The following is a 12,079-nucleotide window of genomic DNA, read 5'->3' as shown; positions in this document are numbered from 1 at the left end:
TTTTCCACTAGTGTTAATACATGTGAATGTGAATATCGATCCTTTGTATTTGTTCTAATTGTACAAAAATAGTTTATGTTTTTCCGCCATTTAGAACACCTATATTCCTATATGAACTTACGGGTGAGTAAGAAGGGTAGACTTTAAGGAAGGTTGGACGATAATGGAGACTAAACTCTTAACTTAAGGCAATCAGGCTAGGCATCTAGACTTTGAACTTATGGGTGATCAAGTAGGCTAGACAACTAGACTTCGAAACTTACATTAGACTAAGCAGCCTAGACTACAAAATTGCCTATGTGGACTTATGGAATGCTAGCTTCGCTGTTGCCATTATGGTCTTAGAAGGATGAGTAGCTACACTAAACTCGAGGATTTAGGTGGTTATGGATTTCTGAAAGGAGTTGGACTTGACTAGGACCTGTAAGGAGATGCAAACTAGACCTAAGGAACTTTTATAGTCCTAAGGCTGAATTTTGTAGTTCGAAGATTGATTAGGGTTTACATATAATGCAAACTAGAAGGTATGGAAATTTATAGTCTTAAGAAAGACTTTCATAGTCCGAAAACTGACTAGGGTTTACATATAATGCAAACTAGACCTAGGAAAATTTATAGTCCTAAGACTGACTTTTATAGTCCGAAATCAGACTAGCATATAATGTAAACTAGACCTAGGGAATGAATTGGGCCTAAATGGACTTAAGATTGAAATTTGACTAGACATTGACTTAGATTGAAATGGGTTAGGAATAGACTTGGATTAGACTTCACATAAAGATGCAGATGTGCCTAGATTTTGGAAATGAACTAGACTTATATGGGCCTAAGATCGACTGTACTGCTAGCGAATGTATGGACAAAAATGCACATGGGTTGAACTGAATTGAAAATGGACTCTAATGCATATGCCCTAGAATGAATGTAAGATGGATTGAATTTGGTTGATTGGATTGAATTGAAGGTGTTTGGAATGGGATTAGAATTTTTAAAATTTGTTTTAATCTTTTGTTAGAAAAAGATGATGGATTAATTTCGAAAATCTATATTTTTTGTAAATATCTTGTATGATGATATTTAGTAAATACTTTTTCGAAAAAGGCAGAATAGGAGGAGGTGTAGGATTGATTTTGAAAAATGTAAGTTTTTTTTTTTTGAAATTGATTGAATATGGTGCAGTAAGATAGATAGAATTGATAGGGAAGATTATTTGAATAGCAGGGAGAAAGTGGGAAGCGGTAGACATACATGATAACTCTAACTCTACAATGACCACTTTAGATGCACTTTTTAGGACAGACTCAACCTTGCATGAAAAGACTGGTTTTTTTTTTTTAATTAGGTGATACCTTTGATTAGACCATATACCACGGGAATGCAGACATATAAACATAGGACTGATCCATTACGACGACTAAATTGACGAAAAACGTGTGATGCACAGATTGCGTGCCGCACAGCATTGCTGCGCACAACGCACATCCGTGCGTCTGGCGTGGGAGTGGTGCGCCAGGCACAACTTAATGCACTTGGCACACTACTCCTCGACATATTTTTCGGGGGATCTAGGCGACGTATTGGCCAATTCTTGGTTTTTTAATTCTTCGTAGACGTGATATGTGTTTCGCGCACCTAACAAAAATAATTTCTTAACTAACCTCCTAACTATGTAGTAGGGCAAGTCAAGGTCGAATCCATAGGGACAAACAGTATCAAGGACTAGAAATCTTGATTATTCAACTTAACTAAACAAGTGACAAATGGTGATGAAAAGGGTGTTGAACTAATAATAATGCTAAACTACGACAACTACTAAGAACACACAAGGTATAATCAATCAATAAAGACATCTAGAATTCAGTATCCCCACTAGCATGAACAATAGATGAATAATTTCCATCCCAATAAACATAATCAATGATTCAAAAGGAGTAATGCACTTTGTAACTACCAAAGATCTTGCCCGAGTACCAATGGCTACTCTAAACAAGCAATCATACCTATTCCCATGGAATCATGCAAGAAAGAGACATTAAACATGGCATCACAAATAAATTCCTAGTAATCCTATGTACTTACTCCCACAGAGATATTCATACTCTTGATTGAATCAGCAAATTCATCTAGATTCAATTCCCATTGAAAACAAGACATAAGGAATCAACTCAAAATCATCTATCCCTAGTATGACAATGAAAACAAACACAATTCAATCAAGCAAGAATAATTAATCACATCAAATTGGGATTATGGGAGGGATTCATGCATTAATCATTGCTAGGGTTCAGCTTAACCCTAGATTATAAAACTACTCACTCAAAATTGAAATAACAAAACAAATAATAAATAAATTGAAAGACATAATAATAGTAAAGGAAAATAAGAGATTAGAAAAACTTAGTCTTTACTTGAATGAATCAAACTTGTAGAATTCAAGGTTCAATAATGGAGTTTCCTCTCAAAAAGCTCTCTAAAAAGTAATAGTCTATTCTCTAATAATGAAAAGGTACCAAAAAGTATGTTTAATAAAACCTAATATCGTTTACATAAACGAAAAAAAACTAATTAAAAGTCGCGAGATTAACCGGACAACAACGTGCACGGTCGAGCGAAAAGCTGCACGGGCGTGCAGGACCGTGCACGGTCGAGCGATAAGCTTCACGGGCGTGCAGGATCGTGCACGGGCAAGTAAGAAGTTGCTTGGGCGTGCGCACAAAACAGAAGGTTTTAGACGATTTTGTTACAATTATGCACGGGCAAGCGAGATCTCGCTTGGGCGTGCGCCTTGGTGCGTGGGCAAGCTAGATCCTGCTTGGGCTTGCGCCTTCGGTTGTGGGCAAGCGAACTTCTGTTTGGTCCCGCAAAGAGAGTAATCTTTGATATCGTCATTCCTTCAACTCCAAAAGCACTCAAACTCATCTTCTGGCATCTGGAAACCACCATCTAGACCATCTACGAACCATATTAGCTACTCTTAGTCACAATCGACCTCAATAACCTAAAAATCACATGAAAGACCCGAAAGCATCTCGAAATAACATAATGGTTCAAAAGTGTGCCCAAATCATGCAATTAGACCTAATATGCACTAAAATCTTCATGAAAATGAGACTTAGTACCTACCTATATGCAACTAAAAATCGACTTATCAACTACCTCAAGCTAAACTAATGCTTGTCCTCAAGCATTCCAACATGAAACATAGGGAAACGTAAGATAAAAACTCTTCAAGCACACACACAACACAGTTTTCAAATCAATCTTCAATGTGAAAATAAAACCATGAAGAGAATAAACACAAAACTATATATTCAATTCAAATCCTAGATCTCATAATTGTGACTTGACAACCAATACTACCACTTTGCTCCCCCAAACTTGCCTTGACCATACATGATAACCCCTCACTCTAGTCGTGCACACAACATTCATGTGTATAAAAGGGTCAAATAGTCGCTCAAAGCTCCATTCCATTGACTATATCCTACCATAAGCTTGCACATCTTCTCACTCTCCACCGCTTCGAGACTTTGTTATATGCAAAGAATCATTAGGGCTTTATATAGGTTGTAATGAAGGCTTAAGGTATGGGTGTGGAAAGTTCTAGAAAAGTGGTGCTCAAAGGGGAAAGTGAAGCTCTTTTTTTTTCAAACACCCTTGACAACAATTATCAAAGCTCACACACACATTTTAATTTCACTTCATTTTCTCTTTTTCATTGGCTACTTCATAACTCCTCAAGTATAAACTCTAATTTCCTTTTATTACGCACTAAAGACATAAATCATAATCTTTTTTTTGTTTGCTCTCTATTTTTTTCTTTTGTTTTCTCGTTTTTTTTAATAAAGTATTTAACAAATTATCTACAAGAGGAAATCGATAGGAGTTTAAAAGAAAGTAACTATGAGGAGTTGAACTTAATGCAATCAAACATCATCAACATAGCTTCACAATCCCCTAGGTAGGATAAGGTAAAGCGTTAAAGATGTAGTTAATCAAGAGAAACAGGCTAGGCTCAGAGGGGTGACAAAAGGGAAATAATCAATGTGGGTGGCATTTGGTTATGTAGCTCAGAAATAACAGATGTCTCAATCATATTCAATGCACAAACAAGTCAATGCGGTCTCAAGGAGTATCAATGCAAGTTCTAGAGGATAATAATCAAGGAAGAGCATTACACATAAAAAGAAAGACTAAAAAAAATATTAGTCCATTAGGCTCAAATAACCTCACTAGGTAGATTTTTGGCTAACAAGTATAGTCAAGTCTCCCATGGGAGGATCAAACCGTCTTACCACAAACCATTCAAATCACAACGAGCAAGGAGAGATAAAAAATAGTTCAGAGTTATTCAAATCATGCTTAGACTTCACATAGAGACGAGCATAGAACCAAGCTTAGTGTGTACTATCAGCAGATATCGATCCTAAATGCAACCTAAAATGCAACTTAATAATGAAACTATATGCGAAAACGGAAAATAAACATGCCTAAATGATGAATATGTACAAATGATGTGGTAAATCCCTCCCCCAAGCTAAATGACACGGTGTCCTCAATGTGCAAGAAGGAAAAGCATGCAAGGAGAAGGGATAGAGCGAACTCATGGATCAGGAGGAACGTCATGCATGGTATGATCACTAAAGCTGCCCAACATCCATCCTTGTGAGATGTGCCATGCGCGAAGATCGCGAAGTAGCTCGGGAACATCACCCAAGGTTGTCTGGAAAGCCTGGTACTGGGAAATCATCACATCTACAGAGGGCTGCATACCAGCAACATAATCAGAGTGAGACTGATGGAGCAGCTGGACCTCTGTATGAAGGCTCCCAATATCTCCACGAAGCGCATTAAGCTGGTGAGCATAGGGGAGGACGGGAGGCTCGTTAGCCTGAGTAGTCGACTCGGGAGCATGGCTAGGCTCCCCGCTTCGGTCTTCAGCAGGGAACCAAGAGAAATCAGGAGCAAAAAGCCAATTCTCCGAGTCGTAGATGACGGTGCGCTCTGGGTTCGGAAGGTAAGCATAAGGGCGTTGTCCAGCCTTCCAATCATACCCCTCTGCAGTGACCTTAATGGCAATCCATCCCATAGTCTGGAAAGCCTTCAGATCAAGGCGTGTGCTACTTGGGATGACCTGGCGACATGTCAAGTCAATACCAAAAGAAGAAGCAATCACATATATCATACCACCAATAGCAATGTCACCGCGGGATCAAGTAACCTCATCCAAGTGGTCCATAAGCCACATAGAGGGATTCAAAAAACTATCCCCATCCAAAAGACACCACAAAATATAAAGCTCGCGCGAAGTGACAACCCTAGCACTATCACCCCTGGCAAAAATGGTCAATGACAGGAATCAGTGTGCGGTGCGCAGGTCGGGGCTAACAATCCCAGAGGCCTTAGCACGCTGCGGATAATAAACCGCCTGACCGGTGATGAGGTTCCAAAAGGTGTTATTGTCATATCTCTCAGAGCGACCAAAATGGGGGCCGTGAGAACCCTCGGTGGGCCAACCAAAAATAGCATTTAGTTGGTTTTGGTTTAGGTGTCGAGACTCGTTCATGAGTTGGAAAGTAATGGAACAAGGGTTTTTTGTGTTAGAGCGGACGACCTCTAGAGTAGAAAGGAATTCGAGGGTGATGCGTTTGTAGGATAGGGCATGCATGTTGAGGAATTGGTACCATCCTATAGAGTAGAAGAGTTTTTTAAGGTCACCATCGATGCCTAAGTTAGTGGCAACTTGAGGGTCATAGAAACGAGTAGGGCGGGGGCAACGACCGCTAAGGATACGAAACCGCTCGAGGTGAGCCTCAGATGTGAATTGTATTCCTAGGGTGTCCAAAAGAGGTGGGTTAAGTGCGGGTGGAGGGGGTGGGTCACGGGCATTGCGGAGATGGGAAGAGGAAGTGCGTCGGGAAGGGTTCGCTCTAGATGGTCTAGGAGGCATGATGATCACAAAGAGACAATCAACAATAGCACAACACAATCACCCAAGCGAAATCCAACCAAATAATCCACAAACCAACACAACAAGGTCTAATATTAAGCAAGAAATCGATAACGTATAGCCAGGAAGCAAGTAATCAACCCACAAAGCAATGCCAAATAAAGAGTGCAATGAATTTCAAAGAGGAAAATCAAAAACACTAAAAGATGAAGAAGAGAGTGGAAAGATTATACCAAACTTGAGGTGGGTGTCCAATACCCGCAATGAATCCGTTCTTGACTTCCAAAAACCTTAGAAATGCGTCCTTGCTACCCAAATTGCCTCAATTTTGAGCCACAATGAAACCCCCAATGTGATTTCAAAGTTAGGGTTTTCAGAATTTTGGGTGAGAGAGAGGGGAAAAAGAAAGAGGGAGAGGAAAAGAAGGTCGGCGAAGAGGCGCCGGTGAGGGAGTGACGGTCGGCGAAAAGCGCCAGAGTTGGCCGGAAAGTGGGGGAGGGATGTGATGATTTGTGGAAATGGTAGAGTGAGAGAGAGTAAAGAGAAGGAGAGAGGGTCGAATTTGTGTGAGTGGAGGAAAGAGAGAAAGAAAAAACGTGAAAAGGGGTTTAATGAAGCCGGGCGTCAGGTCGCACGAGCGTGCAAGTTTCTCGGTCTGTGGCAAGAGCACGGACGTGCAGACCTACGCAAAATCCGTCCCAAACCGTCTCTGGCAAGAGCACGGTCGAGAAGGATGTTGCTCGGTAGTGCTCGATGTCGCTCGATCGTGTGCAGTTTCGCTCGGGCGTGCGGATCTGCCAAAAGAAGCTGTCAAAGTGTCTGTCTCGATGGCACGGTCGAGCGAAAAATTGTTCGGGCATGCAGCAGGTCGCTCGGGTGTGCGCGCTGGGCGAGGTGCTCTCTCAACCAATCTGTGATAACTGCACGACCGAGCAAATTTTCGCTCCGCTGCTATCACACGATTATTAACATTAGTCAAATAAAACTTGTTCTCTCTAATTTTTTTTGTTTGTTTTTATTAACTAAAAGGAAAATAAAATGAAAAGCATAAGAAAAAGATAGAAAATCAGGTTGCCTCCCAATAAGCTCTAGTTTTTAAGGTCATTAGCTCGACCTCCTCAATTATTACTGAGATGAAGGGATGAAGAGTATGATATCAGCTCTCTGAGCAATAGGATTACCAGCTCGATAGTGGCCATTTACCTTGAAAGTGTCATCTTGGCGATTCCAAAGCTCCACTGAACCATAAGGAAAAACCTTACAAACTTTGAATGGACCCGACCACCACGAACGAAGTTTACCAGGAAATAGCTTCAGACAAGAATTAAAAAGAAGAACCAAATCCCCTTCCTTGAACTCTCTGTGCACAATGCCTTTGTCATACCATCTCTTAGTTTTCTCCTTGTACAATCTAGAACTCTCATATGCATCAAGATGAAGCTCATCAAGCTTAGTAAGTTGAAGGAGTCTCTTATCACCCACCGTTTGAGAAGCGAAATTGAGGCTCTTAATAACCCAGAATGCGCGATGCTCTAACTCAACAGGAAGATGACATGCTTTCCCATAAACAAGACGATAGGGGGTGGTACCTATAGGGGTCTTGAATGCTGTCCTGTAAGCCCATAATGCATCATCAAGTTTAGCAGCCCAATCTTTCCACGTTCTCGCAACCGTCTTCTCTAAAATAGTTTTGATCTCACGGTTGGAAATCTCCACTTGGCCACTAGTTTGTGGATGATATGAAAGTCCCACCCTATGATGCACACCATACTTCTTAAGCATAGATTCAAATTTATTCTCCAGAAAATGCTTACCTCCATCACTAATCAAAACCCGTGGAATTCCAAAGCGAGGAAAAATAGTTTTCTTGAAGAATCTACTAACCACACGAGCATCATTAGTGGGAGAAGCAAGAGCCTCCACCCATTTGGACTCATTCCGACGGGAAAGATTTCTTGTCCTTTGACAGCGATGACAGGAATGCACATAATGATGAACATCCTTGAACAAAGTAGGCCAATAAAAACCACATTGAAGAATTTTCGCTGCAGTTTTATTAGTACTGGCATGGCCTCCACAAGGTAAATCATGACAATGAGATATAATAGGAGATACCTCATTTTCAGGAATACACCTACTAATCACCCATCTGCGCAAGACTTGTAAAGGAAGGGATCATCCCAAAAGTACCTCCTAACATCCTTAAAGAATTTCTTCTTTTGTTGTGACGAATAGCCATGAGGAATAATATCACTAGCTAAATAGTTGGCGATATCAGCATACCATGGGATCTCCGCAGTGGCTAGAGCTAGGAGTTGCTCATCAGGAAAAGCATCATCAATTGGAAGAGCCGCATCACCTTCATTATCAACGACAATTCGAGAAAGGTGATCTGCAACAAAAAATTTTGTGCCTTTCTTATCTCGAATCTCCAAGTCAAACTCTTGTAACAACAAGATCCATCGAGTTAAGCGGGGCTTAGCATCTTTCTTTCTCATCAAATACTTATGGGTCGCATGATCAGTGTGAATTATCACCTTCGACCCCACCAGAAAAGATCGAAACTTCTCCATCGCATATACCACTGCTAACAATTCCTTCTCAGTTGTGGCATAGTTCATTTGGGCCAGATTAAGAGTCTTTCTTGTATAGTAGATGGCATGAAGTTTTCCATCCTCCATCTGACCCAAGACTGCTCCCACTGCATAGTCACTAGCATCGCACATAATCTCGAAAAGGAGATTCTAGTCAGGCGATTGAATTATAAGAGCAGAAATAAGAGCTGCTTTTAACCTGTGAAAAGTCTCAGTACAAGCACCAGTAAACACAAAGTGGACATCTGTGGCCAAAAGCTCAGTTAGAGGTCGAGCAATTTTTTAAAAATGTTTCATAAAGCGGCGGTAAAATCCCGCATGACCAAGAAAACTCCTTACTCCTTTAGCAGAGTTAGGAGGTGGTAAACGCTTAATGACCTCTATCTTTGCTTTATCGACTTCAATGCCCCGATGAGAAACAATATGACCCAAAACAACTCCATGTTACACCATGAAATGACATTTTTTCCAATTGAGAATCAAATTAACTTCTTGACATCTATGGAGCACCTTTTGTAGATTAGCAAGGCAAACGTCAAAAGATGTTCCATAGACGGAGAAGTCATCCATTAATACTTCCATAGAGTTCTCAATAAGACTTGAGAAAATGGCCATCATGCAAAGCTGAAACGTGGCAGGAGCATTACATAGTCCAAATGGAATCCTTCGATATGCAAAGGTGTTATAAGGACATGTAAAAGTAGTCTTTTCTTGATCACTTGGATGAACAGGAATTTGGAAAAAACCGGAATATCCATCCAACCAATAGAAAAATGAATGTTTTGCCAACCTTTCCAACATCTGATCAATGAAGGGGAGGGGAAAATGATCTTTTCGCGTGGCCCTATTCAATCTCCTATAATCAATACACATGTGCCACCCTGTCACCGTTCTAGTGGGAACTTGCTCACCCTTATCATTCTTGACAACGGTCATGCCTCCTTTCTTAGGGACTACTTGAACAGGGCTAACCCACTTATTATTTGAGATAGGATAGATTATACATGCGCCAAGCAATTTAAGAACCTCTTTCTTGACTACTTCCATCCTTATTGGATTAAGTCTTCGTTGAGATTCAATAAAAGAAGCATGCTCGTCCTCAAGAATGATTCCAATGACATTCTTATATTTCCTTAAAACAACAAGTAGTTTTTCAATTTGAATGTCATCAAGCTCAGCATTAACAATAATAGGGTAGATATCATTGGGACCTATGAATACATATTACAAAGTAGAGGGGAGAAGTTTTAGTTCTACCTTAAGAGGCGTAGTACTCTCCTTAGTTTCCTCCGAGCTCAAAAACTCTTTGAGAGACTTTTCAGATTCAATGACTCATGTCTCCCCTAGAATTCGCTTGTATTCCTTAGTCTCCTAATCTTCCTCATCAGCACTACCCATCAAGACCGTTTGTAATGAATCATCAAGTTGCAAACTGAAGGCATTGACTTCTATCACCTCATCAAGAGCATCCACTCTATAAACAATTTCTCCCATAGAAGGAGAAGTCATGGAGTTTGTGAGTGTGTACTCCATCTTCTCATCACCTACTTCAAAGGTGATCTTACCCGTTTTCATGTCAATAATGGCTCCAGTAGTGGCCAAAAAGGGTCTCCCAAGGATGATGGGAACTTGTGCATCTTCGTTCATCTCCATAACAACAAAATCACAGGGAATAAAGAATTTACCCACTCGAAGAGGAACATCTTCAAGGATACCAAGTGGAAACTTTACTGTTCTTTCAGCTAGATGGAAAGAGATGCGTGTGGGTTTTAGTTTGTCCATGTTGAGTTGCTTATAGATAGATAAAGGCATGAGACTAACACTAGCCCCAAGATCACAAAGCATTCTTGATAGCAATGTCTCCAAGTTTGACAAGAATAGAATAACTGCATATATCTCCTAGCTTTTCTGGAAGCTTATTCTGCAAAATAGCACTACACTCGGCTGTTAGTGAAATAGTGACATTCTCTTCAATTTTTCTTTTGTTAGAGAGCATGTCTTTCAATCTTAGCAGAGGAAGGCATTTCAGATATGGCATCCAAGAAAGGGATGTTGATGTGTAGCTTCTTCAAGATATCAAGGAACTTCCCATATTTCTTTTCAAGTTTTGCCTGTGCTAATCTTTGAGGGAATGGAACAGGTGGCTTGTATGGTTCAATAGGAATGATAGTGCGTTCCTGCTTCTCAGTCTTCTTAGCTTCATCTTCCAAACCGTCTTCCTTGAACTTCTCTCAACTCTATAACCTCTTTTGCAGTTTTTTTGTTCAGTTACCCTCCTTGTAGGCTCTTGCAATTCTTTACCGCTCCTCAATGAAATAGCATGATATGCCCTTGGATTTGGTTCAGTTTGCCCAGGAAGTTGGCCTGAAGTTTAGAGAGGTGCTATTTGTTGGGTAAGTTGGGTCATTGTATTCTCCATCAATTTATTAGAGCGTGATTTGTTGGAGAGAGTTGTTGAGAATTCATTTTTCTTGGCTTGATATTCAACTTGTTTTGCCTGAGAAAAAGATGAATTCTCCATGATAGTTTCAAGGTTGGGTTGAGAGGAGGATGATGAAGAGTTGAATGGTGGCCTTTGTTGGAAACCAGGTGGTTGGGAGTAGTTGGTGTGTGGAGGTTGAGGTTGGTTATTTTTGTAAGAGAAATTCAGGTGATTCTTCCAACCTGGGTTATATGTGTTTGAGTATGGGTTGTTTTGTGGTCTTTTGTTTGTGTTTGGAGGGCATTAGCTTGCTTAGTTACCGCTCCCATAGTATTGTATTGACACTCATTAAACGAATGACCTTGCACTTCACAAATCTCACAAACATGTGTTATTGACCCACTACTCAACTGATCAACTTTAGCTGCCAAAACTTGCACAATGTTAGTTAAAGTAGCAATAGCATCAACCTCATACTTACCTCCCTTTTTAGGGGCTCCACGAGACACACTCCAGTCATTCAAGTAATTGTTGGCAGCCATATCATCCAACAACGTCTTTGCAGCTTCTGGAGTTTTGGCCATGAAAGTACCACCAGATGCAACATCAATAGAACTTCGAACTTCAAGCTTCAGACCATTGTAAAATGTTTGAATCAATAGCCACTCAGCAATGCCATGGCGTGGACACTGCCTTTGCAAAGCCCTGTATCTCTTCCATGATTCATAGAGAGACTCCAATTCATGTTGTTAAAAACCAGATATCTCATTTCTGAACTTGGAAGTTCTCAAAGAGGGAAGAACTTGTAAAGAAAGGCCTTTTTCAGTTCTGGCCATGTGGCAATCTTCCTCACTTCTTCTTCTTTAAACCATTCTTTTGCTTCGTCCCTGAGAGAAAAAGGAAAAGCACAATATCGAATCAAATCATCAGAAACATTTGTTAATTTCAAAGTATTGCACTTTTCTAAGACGTTAGCCAAATGATCAGTATGGCTCTATTTGGGTGTTCCCATATATGAGTCCTGTGAGATGAACTGTGGCTTGAGCTCGAAATGTGTAGTAGTTGTTGGTCAGGTAATGGTGGTGGTGGTCTCATCGGGCATAACATATTCCC

At 40.5% G+C, this 12,079-nt stretch overlaps 1 non-coding gene across 1 annotated transcript; it reads left to right on the top strand.

The window, feature by feature from the left end:
- Window positions 1-11,638: 11,638 nt before the first annotated feature.
- Window positions 11,639-11,745, top strand: LOC125493053 (small nucleolar RNA R71). The gene has a single exon (XR_007269434.1). It is a non-coding gene; the product is annotated as a small nucleolar RNA R71 (small nucleolar RNA).
- Window positions 11,746-12,079: the final 334 nt, after the last annotated feature.

The sequence above is a fragment of the Beta vulgaris genome, chromosome 8 (genome assembly GCF_026745355.1).
Source record: "Beta vulgaris subsp. vulgaris cultivar EL10 chromosome 8, EL10.2, whole genome shotgun sequence".
In the NCBI taxonomy this organism is placed as follows: Eukaryota; Viridiplantae; Streptophyta; class Magnoliopsida; order Caryophyllales; family Amaranthaceae; genus Beta; species Beta vulgaris.
This window is presented reverse-complemented; position numbering and strand designations above follow the sequence as displayed.